The 13,505-nt window shown below is 37.1% G+C and overlaps 1 protein-coding gene across 4 annotated transcripts in view; it reads left to right on the top strand.

Moving 5' to 3' along the window:
* The window catches only part of FIGN (fidgetin, microtubule severing factor), a 120,233-nt gene that overhangs the window by 28,060 nt on the left and 78,668 nt on the right, over positions 1 to 13,505 (top strand). The window contains exon 1 of one of the 4 annotated variants that reach the window (XM_067027521.1): positions 6,566 to 6,637. The exons of the other annotated variants lie outside the window; for them this stretch is intronic. The gene's annotated coding sequence lies outside the window, so the exon portion shown is untranslated. Of the gene's footprint in view, positions 1 to 6,565; positions 6,638 to 13,505 lie in introns of those variants that run through there. 4 annotated transcript variants of the gene reach the window in all.

Below are 13,505 nucleotides of genomic sequence, written 5' to 3'. Positions count from 1 at the left end.
ATCTTGGAATCTTCAGGAGAAATCTATTTTGAGAACTTTAAATTTGTCATCTTGTCTCATAGAAACTTTCTATATCCCTGTGAACAATAAATATAGTCAGTATGCAGCCATTGCTTTTTAAGTGTTCATATCGTAGGTAACTTCTGAATCCCTTTAGCTTTTTTCCTTTGGGGCAATGTAGTTTTCTGTTTGTGGAAGCATTCATTGTCTCCAGTGTGTTAATACATCTACTTTCTTTTCCTTTTTCTGCCCTTGCAGAACTCGCCCTCCATCCCTCCAAACCTCGACACTGCCCAGTCTTCGCTACAGTCAGGCAGCGTCCTCCTAACCTCACTTTTAGCTGTTTGAATAAAAAATCAATAAGACTATTAAAGCCATTTGGAACTTTTTAAAAAAGAGAAATAATATTTTAATTACTCGTGACATGCCAGTTTGAAGCCCATATCCTCCTGTATGACAGTTCAGTTTAGAAACTACATTGCTTCATTTCAGTAACTTTATTACCATTTGGCTCAGAGATTGCTATTTCGCCTTGGCCACAGATTTCATCAGTTGCCCGGTTCACCTTTGTCCACACTATACTTGTGAAATGACCTCGTCCGTTAGTGCTTGTCAATAGTAAATTGCTATATTCTGCACCTAGAAACACACCAAATGACTACAACTCTTTATTGAATAACTGAGTTTGTACTTAATTTTTTAAAATTAAAACTTAACTGGCATCGTCTTAATTACCACTTAATACCAGTTAATTAAGGCACTGGTTAGGGTCGGCTAGCACAGACATCATTCTTATTTGTAGTAGGAATGGTGAGCACAGGGTAGTGTGTGGGTGTCTATATGATAAGTGTGTTTTCTTTGGTGTTTTTCCCCCCATAATTTTCTAACTCATCTATCAAAATAACAGGGTAAGGTACTCAAGGTTCAGTTATTCTGATGACATCATATTAATTTTCTTTTCAAGAATTCTCAATGACTACGTCATCTCTTCACAGAAGCTCTTTTTAAATGCTCAGAAATCTGTACTGTTATAATATACATAAAAATAGGATTCAATGTCAAAATGTGGCCTTTTTTCCTAAAATAATTATTAAAAGAATCAAATATAATTTTCTTTTAAATAAATGACAACAATGTATTGGGGAGTATTCAAATTTATGATTATATCAAGACTAGATATAACTCTGTTGAATATCTAATTTTCTTAACCATAAACATATACTTTACTTCCCTACAATATTTACACGGAAAGAGAAAAAAATGGTCACTGCTCACCTCTTTTCACAAATAGTTGGGCTCTTTTATCTCCTTAAGAAAGCTTCTGCCATAAATAGGTCACTCTTAAGTTGCCTGAAAATTAAGTTAAAATAAAAGAGCAGTATTCTTGGCAATCTCATTTTTATGAAATTTACAGTGATATCCAAATATTACTGTTATTTTCCAAATATTGTTTGACATGTACTTAGTTGTGGCTGAATAATCCCCCAAAGATTTTTTTAATCTACTAAAAACACTTAAATTCCGGATTCTATCTTGTCTGGGTTTTTAATCTTCTTTGTTTTTGTTTTGTTTCTCTGTTTTTGAAATAAGCTGGTATCAGACAGTTTCCCCACTAAAATAAAATGAGGCAAATTGTTGAAGAGAGTACTTCTGACAGATAACCATGGTAAGCCTGGTTGTTTTCATAATATTCTTAATGACCTGAAATAAAAATGATTGAAATTTAATTCCTAAATAGAAATTAAGAATAATTGTATAATAATTGCATCGTTGAGTTGATATTAGGCAATGAAGACAGGAAAGAAACATTAAGATTTCTCCTTCCAAATGCAACTGATGTGAGGCTACCATTGCTGTGATATTCAGGAATATGAAAGTTTTCATTAGTTTGTTTATACCTTTGGGCTCATTTTCTTTATATATATATATATATATATATATATATATATACTATATGTAGTATATATATATAGTTTAAAATTAGATTAGTGTTCTAGAAAAAAAACTTAATAAAAACCTGTTTGAAAATAAAATTTTGTCAGATTTTCAGCGATAAAGATTTCCTCAATGATGCACAGTAACTAATATTTTAACATTGCTCTTCTTCAAAGGCCATGATTTTTAGGTTACATGTAGCTCAGGACAGAATTCTATCAAAAATATATGCAATCTAAATGCAGTTTGTTGGGAAGATATGCAGAGAGTAGTATTGTGAATTTTTAAATAGTGTATTACAAAAAGAAAAATTAGCATAGTCTAAACCTGAAATAAATACAAACATTTTTCGCCTGTTAGAATCATCCTGTTTAGGTTTGTTTTACTAGATGGTACTTAAATCTCCCAGTAAGTGCAACAGTCACATTTAATGCACAATCTTTGAATAGATTGTGCCTATTCATAATGTCACAGTTTAAATAATTAAGCCACCACCTTTTACATCTTTGGTTTTACCTTGTTGAATGTTTGGAGCAAAGGTTCAAGGAATTTCTTTTCATGTACATGATCAGTAACTGGTATTAAACAAAATCTAGTTCTTTAAAAAAGAACTCATTTAGAAATAATAATGGGTAGAAATCACCAACGTGGACAATTAAATGAATTATGGGTTCAAATTTACTGATAGATACGGTAAACATTAGAGCCATGAAGTGTAAAGTTTGTTGTAGCATTTAACAAGCCTTGGAAGAGCATTAAAAGTAACTTATGTGTAATATGTATTACTAATAGAGCTTCACAGAGCCCCAGAGGAAGCTGCAAATGTAATTCAGCATGCTTTAGGCTGTCCGAGATGTTGAGATTATGTTCCAGGAAGACCGAAATAAGGTTTCAACGAGGTTTTCCTGCAAGCATGTAAATTCTCCAGATGAGAAGAAATGAAAATATATTTAAAATTCCGGCAGCTTAAAAATGCATACATTTATAAGTGTGATGAAAATAGATTTAAAGTTTTTATTTTCTCTGTAGTGGTTGACATATCTTAACTGGATTTTATGTTAAACCAGTTATGTTAAAAACATGTTCATAGTACCCCTATTTTGTCACTGTATTAATGGAAAAAAGGTTGAGGAGATAAAGAAGAGAAAAAGGAACCATTACAATAAAAGTTTTGAGTGCTGCTTGAGAGTTGTGGGAAGCAATCTTGCATCATATCTGTTAGGATTGACCAAAAAAAAAAAATAAAATAAAATAACAAAAGCCAAAAAATCAAAAGAGTTTATTATACAGTGCTCTTTTTTTTTAGAAGTGCCCCATATTGTCAGCTTATATATTTATACACATACACATATACACACAGTATATGTGTATGTGTAAAACTTTAAGAATCGAGTTCTACCGTTATCTGGTAGTTCAGAGGTGAAAACACTGCTTCTCTGGATCTCAGTGTTATTCTTTTTAAAATGGATAACTTGCATCGAAAGATTTCTAAATACTCTTCCAGCTCAAAAACACTATGAGGACCTAAGTTTCATTTTACGAAGTTCCATTTGAAAAGTTTTCGGAACGTGGAAGCTGATTGTGTCGCTCAGTTTTTCCTGGTAGATATCAGCTGTGCAACAGAGTGTTGAACAGTATGTTATTTCTTAGCCTCTGGGAGAGTGGTTCCCACACCGAGGGCTGCAGACCTCTGAGGAATCTTGAACTTATTGTAAAAGTTTCTCAAATTCACATGTGCACCACACGTACGGTTGTCACACGTATGTTCTACAGTTTTTTTTTGATGTATGTGGTGTGTCTTGTGATTAGAATAAAAACATACATCTGTTCAGAAGTGTCACAACGGTGTCACAGAATTCACTGTAGTTCTTAGTCATTATTTTCTCCATCAATGGATGCTAAAAGGTAAAATCAATATCTTGAATCTATGAGGGTTTTTTTTTTAATGTTAAAAAGGGTAGAAACCAGTAATTTGAGATGAACATGTACTCACTGGGAGTACATTAATTGCATATAATGTGAACTATTAAGCATTACCGTGGAAGTTGTGCCATTAATATTTTTCCAAGGGCTTTGGCATATTTTATTCCATTTGAACACCTAGTTAGGGTTATGGCTCCATTTCCTGTCAGAGTACTTGAAATATTCCATTAGCTTACTGTTAGCAGTTGTCTTATGAATTCCTCCTAATGGTGAATAATGACTGCCATTTGTTGAGCGTTTACTAGGCATCCTATATGTGTGTGTGTGTGCATGTGTATATAGTATGTGAATATTTTTTCCATTTCATAGATTATAAGGCAAAAAGATTTTGTCCAACTCCTCACAGCCATTGGCAGAGATGGGAATCATAATTGCTCTTTGCAACGTCATTAAAGCCCACACAGTGCCTGTGGCAGAAATTAATTTCAGATTTAGCTTAATGGCACATAGAGACCCCACAAGGAAATGCCTGACAATACAGTCCACATTCTGAAGCACTGGTGTCATCATCATGACAGAATTGCCTCTTTTGTGCCTCAGTTTACCCAACTTTGAAGTAGAGAAACATTTTATTGTTTATTTTTACTTTTCTTGCTAGGATAATGTGTGAATTAATTAACGCTTATAAAGAAGTGATTTGGGGTTTCCCTGGTGGCGCAGTGGTTGAGAGTCCGCCTGCCGATGCAGGGGACACGGGTGTGCCCCGGTCCGGGAAGATCCCACATGCCGCGGAACAGCTGGGCCCGTGAGCCACGGCCGCTGAGCCTGCGCGTCCGGAGCCTGTGCTCCTCAACGGGAGAGGCCACAACAGTGAGAGGCCCGCGTACCGCAAAAAAAAAAAAAAGTGATTTGATGAGGGGAAAACTCTGTCTAAATACTAAGTATTATTTATTATTCATGTAAGCATATTACTGTACCCTTCAATCACCTTTTTTTGGATGTTTCAAATGGGCAATTACTGTCTCTTTGTGTAAGGCTTTTAAATTTTTTAATTTAAATTAAAAGTTAATCTAATTTAGGAAAACTGCCAGCTGGAAAGGAACACAGATTTTTTTTTTTTTTCCCTTCCTTTCCAAACAAAACAGCAATTCAGAATAGACTCTTTTAATATAGTAATGTGGGTAGGCTTTTCTGGGCTAGTGGTATTAGGAAGGAGGGCTAATTAGTGATGGTTGCTTTGTAAGGCTGGTAATCTATGTGTTAGGATTAAAGCTGATAATAGATCTGATTAGGTGGAATTAACTGATATTTAGAAGGATGGAGATTCCTTTGTTTATGAAATCTCCAGTTTGGGGGTACAATGTATAGCTGAAGTGGCTGAATCTCTGAAATCCAGTTAATATGGTTTTTCCACAATACAGGGCCCAAATATGACTAGGGTCAGGAAGCAATGAGGGTCATTTGAGCTCAAGAAGACCTTTAGTTCCTAAGACCTTATACTAAGGATCCCTACAAATAGTGAAAATCAGAGTTCAAAGATCAGAAATGTCAAGTATGCTTTAAATGGGGAAGACATATTTACCTCAGCTCTTCAGTTAATATCTAGCAATCCTTGATGGGAAAATCCTTCTATAACTCTCTCCATCACATGTCTGTTGACTCAAAAGTAACTGGTTTTCATTTTAAGATAGAAAGTGAAGAACATACCATAAAAAAAAAAAATCACTGTTTCCTTAAATTCTCCCCCCACACAAATTTGCATATTCAACTTTCCTTTTAAAATAACCCATTTTAAATATTCCCTAGCACTATTAAATTTTAAGGAAGTATGCTTAGAAATCACATTATTCCCTTGCACAGTTTCAGTTGCCCAGCAGTATCATTAAATCCTCTGGAGTGATTCCAGTCCCATAAAAATTAGGGACCCCTTTACATTGTTTCCATCTTCAAATGGAAATCTTTTTGCAAGTTAGTAATTGAAGTATTTAACCTCTCTCTCCCTCCATTTATTAGTAAACTCTTTTTTCTTTATTTTTTCAATTACAAAAAACTGCAAAAGCCAATCAAGCATTTATTTTGATAAACCTCTTGTAACAGTCTCAGCTAAATTCTGCAAATACAAAAAAAAAAAACTAAATTATCACCCTGAGCAGATTTTGCAGAGACCTTGCTCAACGTGTTCAGGGATAATTATGCCAAGCTTTTAGTAGGGGGCAAAGGAAAACATAAAATTAAGGCATGAAAGAAAGTCCACCTATTTTGAGAAAATACTGGGATAATTGGTACTCCTTTTATTACCATTTTATTATAGAAAGATATTGTCTTGCCATGAAATATCGGTTTACAGCAATGAAATAGTACCATGTGAGGGTAGAGAGAATTTCTGTGTTAGATGGATTGATTTAAAATATAATAAAAATAGCAAATTGCTAAACAGTAAATTGCTAAATAGTCAAATTAGAGTTCATTATTTAAATGACTTCTTTGTTTTTTCTTTTTAATCATATGATGTTCATAATTGCTTTGTTGCTGACAAGTACATTATAGGGGCCTTTTTTTCTTTTTTTCTTTTTTTTCTTTTTTTCTTTCAGGGTCGCCTTTGGTTTGGTGCTATGACCATAAACTTTTTTTGAAAAAGGGAAACATTAGGAATGGTAGCATCACATTCAAGGACCTAGAAGGAGAAGACAGTAGACAGAGTCACAATGTTATAAAAGGTGGTGATCTAAAATGTGACCCTGATAATGGTTATGTGGTGCTTTGGAAATTTACCTCTTTGGTATGTGAAGGTGACACTGAAGAGTATGTCTGAACAGAATGTTGTGTGATCTGTAACTCTTTGTATATTGATTATCAGGGGTATATCCTGGTTTAGTAGGTCCTGAAGCTTACACACATGGGGCCCTGTTTTGAGAATAATAGTACAAACTAAAAATATAAAACAAGGTACAGGTGTTGGAAGGGGCCAGTGCTAATGAGGATTCCTTAAACTTTAGCTTCATTAAGCTTCATGGTGGACCTGCCTCTTCTGATTCCATATGTGATACCTGAGAATGGGTATTTGAAGGCTTCATTTTGACCAGATTTGTTAGATTTGTTTTGATAGGTATTCATGCCTGAGAGGACAGGATTGGTCCTATTTTCAGAAATGTTAATAAGCACCACTCTCTGTATTTCTGGCACTAATGTCAAATATTACACAGATTGGGGGTGAGGTTACAAAATTTGAATGACTCAGTTCCAACAATTAAAAAATTGTATGCCCCTGTTGAGACAATGAGCTTACACCTGAAGGTGCTAAACTCTGATTAAATACTGAATTGCGTGGAACTCATATTAAAGAAGTCACACAGGCAGGAAAGAGCAGAGTAGGCTAAAACTGTTCACATTAGTAAAAATAATTAAGGCAGGGAAATGTTGGTTTGTGTTGAGCGAATCTAGTGGGAACTGAAAAGTATCCATAAAGGAGGTGACCTTCATCTGGCTGTCTTCATTTCCTCAGTGTCACAGCCCCAAAGGGGCTTCCCACATGCCTCTTCTTGATCCGCTTGGGAGCCTGCCGGCCAGAGCTTCTAGGACCTAGAATGGCTTCTCTTGTAGCACTTTGGTTTCCAGGGAATCATCAGCAAGTGCTCCCGATTTGTCAGTATTTTCACACTTGTAGTCGTTGTAGTCGTTTGGTGTGTGTGTGCTGTCTTGTGTCTGGATTATGCTTTGCATCAGCACGTATTTATTGAGTAACTGTAAGGTATACAAATACGTTAAAGATGATAATAATACCATCTTACCTTTGGATAGCTGCTTACAATTTATAAAATATTTTTGTGTCCATTACTTCTCTTGTTCTTCACAATTCTAAGAGGTAGGCAGAGTAAATGCTATAATTCACATATTACAAAAGACAAAGCCAAGGTTAGGGGACTTGCTCTGGGTCATACAATTAAGTGGCAGAATAAGGACTTTAGCCCTGAGATACTGACTCAAAGCAATAGAGATTTTTTTTTTTTAACATGCACACAAAGCTTGCAATTTATTGGAGAGATGAGAAATGTAAAAAAAAGTTATTCTTAGATGCATATACATCTATATATAGATATATATTCCGCTAGTAACTATACTATAAGAAAGTGTTAAGAAAGTGTCTAAATAAAACACCCATTGAAGAGTTGTGTATCTAGTGAGTGTTTCACAAATAGGAATTAGTTATGCTATATATGGTATACATATACACACATATACATATACACATACACTGAGCACCTAGAGAGTGCAGGGTACTGTATTAGAGACTATATTAATTGATGATCATGACTGTATGTGGTTTTGGGCCATGCTTTCTGAGAAGACAGAGCTATCTGCAGAAAAGCTATCAGCGGTTTTAGATACTCTACTTCTCTGCTTTCGAAAAATGCCATCCCAGACTCAGAAGCATTCCTTATCCTCAAATAGAACGTCTTCACATACCACGCAGTTCCATTTCCTTCTTCCAATTGCCTCCATTGCTTGTAACCTTGGCTGAACTCTTCCCTTTCTGCCTTCTCTATAAATCTGCTAGTCACCACTTCCACAATATAGCCTATTTATGACATTGCTGCAACCCAGTCTCTGAATTCTGGATTTCATCTTCTCTCATCCGGGCTGATGTGTTCTGAAACTAGAGCTTTTTCCAGACTCTGAGTTCTCACCGTGGCCACTCCGCCGCCAACTCTGCTTCTTGTTATCCTATTAAACTATATTTCAGAGCTCTGCCCCAGTGTCCCCTTCCTCCTTTCTTTTCTTCAAGTGAAACTGCTCAAGACTTCATTATTCACATGCTTCCAAATCTGCACCTTTAACAGTATTCGCAATGACTCGAACAGCCTCCCTTTTTTGTCAGGTAGGAAAGTCTGCCTCTCTGATGTCCATTTGGTGCAGTTATTTCCTCAGCATATTTTGCTTTGGAAAGAACAAAAAGGATACCCCCAATTTACAATTAAAAACAATATCAGCAGCTTATTAGGTGCATGTCTTTTTAAAAATGAGAATATAAGGAATGATGGCACCCCTATGTTTTAGAATCGGTTTCAAACCCCTATGGTCTGGTTTTAAAGTCCATATATAACCCACATTGAACCCAGTGCCTTGTTGTTTTTTTTTTTTTTTTTCCTTCTACAACTCCTATTTTTGCTCTTTTTTCCTCCTTTAATTTCATACAGCCAAAGGCTAATACCTAAAAATAGCATGTTTCTAAGAGTAGATAAACCCACCCTACACACTTGAAAGTTCAGTATATATAAACCAACTTAAAAAGAAATCTTTATTAAAAAAAAATCTTTGGGCTTCCCTGGTGGCACAGTGGTTGAGAATCCACCTGCCGATTCAGGGGACACGAGTTCGTGCCGCGGTCCGGGAAGATCCCACATGCCGCGGAGCGTCTGGGCCTGTGAGCCATGGCCGCTGAGCCTGCGCGTCCGGAGCCTGTGCTCCGCAATGGGAGAGGCCACAACGGTGAGAGGCCTGCGTAACGCCAAAAAAAAAAAAAAAATCTTTATTGAATATGTTACAATATTGCTTCTGTTTTATGTTTTGGTTTTTTGGCCACGAGGCATGTGGGATCTTAGCTCCCCGACCAGGGATCGAACCCGCACCCCCTGCATTGGAAGGTGAAATCTTAGCCACTGGACCGCCAGGGAAGTCCCTAAACTAACTTTTAAGTGGATGACACAGCATGGTTATTTTGCAAATGGTTCATTCATTTTATAAAAAAATTTTTTCATACAGTCTCCTGAATATCAGGTATCTCTAGTGTACTAATATTATCTGATTTACTAAAACTGTTTACGTACAGCTGTTTGGCACAAGATGTCCTATTCAGAAGTGTGCTGCAGACTCTGTTAAGGTTCCTTCCTTAAACTAATATAAAAACTTTAATTGAATCTTAATTCAATTTCTCCATGAATAGGATTTTCTTAAATCCCTGTTCTTAGGAAGAGTTACTGTTAGAAAGTAATAATGAAATTTTGCTTCACTGTTTTTGCTTTTGGGTATTTTTTTTTTTAAAGTGTTCTAAATGTAAACCATATGTAAAACAATATTAGAAACTGCATTTGTGTGAACACATAATGACTCCAATACACTCAGAATACCCTACATTTGAGAAAGAACTAATTTAAAAGTATATTGTTTTGTTTGCTTGACAGTTTTTGAGGTTTTGATCACATATTTCTAAAGGTGAATTAGAGAGCTGTGTGGTTCTGAATGTGTACATGGTTGGCATGTCTTTTTTTTTTAGAAAAATCTGTATAAATGGCATCTTGGGTTTTTTATGGTTTTAAAAAGCTATCCTGGTTTTTAAAAGTTCATTTTACTTTCATAAAACTGAAAATAACTGACAAAACCATTTCTTCATATTTTCTTTGTCCTGTCCTAACAACTAACTTTTCTTTTTCCTTCTTTCTTGATTTGTGCTTTGTAAAATTTGTGTTCACAAAGGTCTTTCATTTAGCCATTTCCCAATGCATAATTATTGTTAAATTCTGTAGATGGTGCTTTAACTCATTTATTCCTGAAGGGCTCTTTGTGGCAAGTTTAGGTACATTCCTGCTAGAGGCAGGGGACTGACGGCCTGACCTCTGGAGTGCTTTCTCCTCCCTAGGGCTCCAGAAAAACTCTCCATTACTTTGTCAACATCAGGCTGCCTCTACTACAGAGACAAAAATGAACCAAAATTCCTTCAGTGTGTTTTGCTTCTTCTCTGATAAAACAAGAAAATTTTATGTGCACGGCTCCTTCTTCAAAAGCATCCTTCTCGCTGACAGGAACTTAAAATATCTAACATTATTTTAACTACACAGTACTGGCAGGCTTATATGAACGTTCGGCTCGTTCCAAAATTTGTCCGCAAGTGATTGAAAGGTAGAATGCAGGATCGCACAGAAACAGTGGTTCTCTTTGTGGTCAGGGTTCCTGTCCATTCTACGAGAGTTTTGTTTGTTTACCTGTATTATGGTATGAGGCGACTTTACCATCTATCATAAATCATGTGTATTCAGAGTTTCAAATTAGCAATTAGCAAGCAGGGAATGTGGCCTCCTTCCACTGTGTAGCTCGGGTAACAGGAGGGGAGACTCTGACTGGCTCTGTCCTTGGTGGGGTGAGGGCTAGAAATAAGACCTGCATTGTCTCAGCTTCAAGGCCTCCCTATCCTGGGGCAGGGATTCTGAAAGTGGAGTCGGGGGAGTGGGAGTGGCGCCAGCAAGGGGGATGTGGAAAAAGGGGGATGGAGGGAGGGGTAGGTAATGAGCACAGGCTGTCCATACCTTCTATCTTTCTTCATTCCCTAGTTTGCCATCCTCTTGCAATCCCATTCTTTCTCAATAATTTATTGAAAAGGTTCGGGATGAGCTGTTAGGGGACCTCCCAGGGAAGACGGAGAGAGGGCAAGAATAACATTAATCCTAACCAAAACCCCTATATGTTGGGGGAATGAACAGATCCCTTTTATAGAACTTGAAAATGAGCCTCCAGGAGGTTAAATAAGCTGCTTACAGTTTCACAGCTAGTAAAGGGGTGAGGCAGGATTCAAAAGCATGTCTTTCTCATTCCAAAGCTTATGTTCTCTCAGGCATACGAAAGGGCTTTACACAATGAGCAGGAAGGGAGTGCCCTTTTCCATCCATCTCCCTTATTCTTTATCTCTTCTAAAGAAGGTGGGAGGGAAATGGAGTGACAATGAGATAGAGAGATTGTGGGGGAGAGGTAGGGAAAAATACCAATAATAATAATACTTACGAAGCATATATGATTTGCTCAACACAATTTTAAGTGCTTTTCTTATGCTAGTTTATATAAAATTACCTCAACTCTGTGAGGTTCAGCAATTGTTGTTCGCTCCATTTTGCGTATAGGAGCACTAAGGCGTGGGGAAAGGACCTTGACCAAGATGCCACGACTCGTGTGCGGTACGGCCATCCTCGGCACCCAGCTACGGGAGATTTCAAAGCCTGTGTTCTGGTGCTGCCCTCTTCATACCCTTCCCTTGTCCCCTATCTCTGCCAACCCAGACTAGAAGATGATTGGGAGCAGGGGGGGGTGAGTGCTCAAGAGGAAGGTTTGTGTGTTTGTGTTTAAAGAGGGCAGCATGCTCTCTTTCTTCCCTGTTTAATATTTTCTATCTTTTCCCCTCCTGCTAAAATCCAGACATCTTGACTTCCTTCTGAGAAGACCACCGTAGCTGGACTCTGGGTGGGAAGCCAACCCAGTGCCTGGAGATTCTTTGTGTATGAGAATTATGTCTGTGGTCAGGGCGGGGGAGGCTGGCCCATTACTAGCAATCCTAATATTTTTGAGATACAAGCATAAACAGAGATGGAATCAATCTGTCATGAACAGGACCTAGATAAAGGATGGGTGAAGGTAATTAGAAAGCTGGGATTATAAAGTAATGGGTCTGGTTTTTCTCTGTACTTTGTGAAATCTAGCTCATTACTTAATAAGCACATCTCATAGGGTGACACAAAGGGACTTGGGAAGATAGACTCCAGCGACATGGGCATTAGATATTAATCAACACCAATGAGATCTTAAATAGTTTTACATCTGAGTCTCACAGTTGAAGATTCTTAAGATGTTTAAATAGATCATCCTTTGCTGATTCTAAGTTGAATGAATCCAAACGCTTGCAGTATGATTTGCTTGGAATTCATTCGACAATAAAAGCTACCTTCTTGTCAGTTACAAAATTAAGTATTCCCTGGCTTGTTTGATGCTCTTTTTAAAGTGTATCAGTGGTCAGATAGATTCTGTCCACGTACTCACGCTTCCTAGCTATTTGTGAGTATCTGCTGTGTCCCCAGTTCTGTGCCGCAAGCTGTTGGGAAATAGTTTCCCTGCTCATTGGTCCTGGACTGGTTTGTGGGGGAGACAGACAAGTACACGATTATGACACAAAATATGCTTAGCGCTGTACTGGGGAATCATAGGGCTTAAGCAGAAGCCCTAAGGTTGGTTACAGATGCCATGATTTACCTTGCATCTTGAGGAATTTTCTTAATCTTCTGTATCTAGTTCTTTATCTCTAAAATAGAGTAATAACAGTTTCTCATGGGGTTATTAGATGAGTTAAATGGTGCAGTGTATGTGAACACTTCTGGCACTCTCTCTGGCACATGGCAGATACTCAGTAAATTACTGAATCTCAACCAAGTGCTCTGGGAGTATGAAGAGGAGGCAGTTCGCTACTTGGATAATTTGAGCAATATCTCAACAAGAAATTGCCATTAAAGGTGGGCCTTCAGTGATCGGTAAGAGATTGCCAGGTGGGGAAAAAGACAGAAAAAGGGAGCTAAGTTAGAAGCCATTTATTTGTTTTCTCGTCTATTTCAAGGGGTAATAAGGAAATACTCCTAGGTTCAGAAATAGCCCTCCAAATTTCATGCACATTTTGTTGAAATATAAGATTGTGGCATACTACTTAACATCTGTTCTTATTAAGAAATTGTTCCTGCTAAGGAAACTACTATTATCATTAACTGTCTTCATTTTAGAAGACTGCTTCTTTTGAAATCTTCCTTTGACTTGATTCATGTTATTAAGAATCTAAATGTACTAAGCATTATGCTGGGTGGAAAAAGGTTTCTGTCCTTGAGGAACTTGTAGTCTCTCGGATA

This window comes from Kogia breviceps, chromosome 2 (assembly GCF_026419965.1).
Source record: "Kogia breviceps isolate mKogBre1 chromosome 2, mKogBre1 haplotype 1, whole genome shotgun sequence".
Classification (NCBI taxonomy): Eukaryota; Metazoa; Chordata; class Mammalia; order Artiodactyla; family Physeteridae; genus Kogia; species Kogia breviceps.
This window is presented reverse-complemented; position numbering and strand designations above follow the sequence as displayed.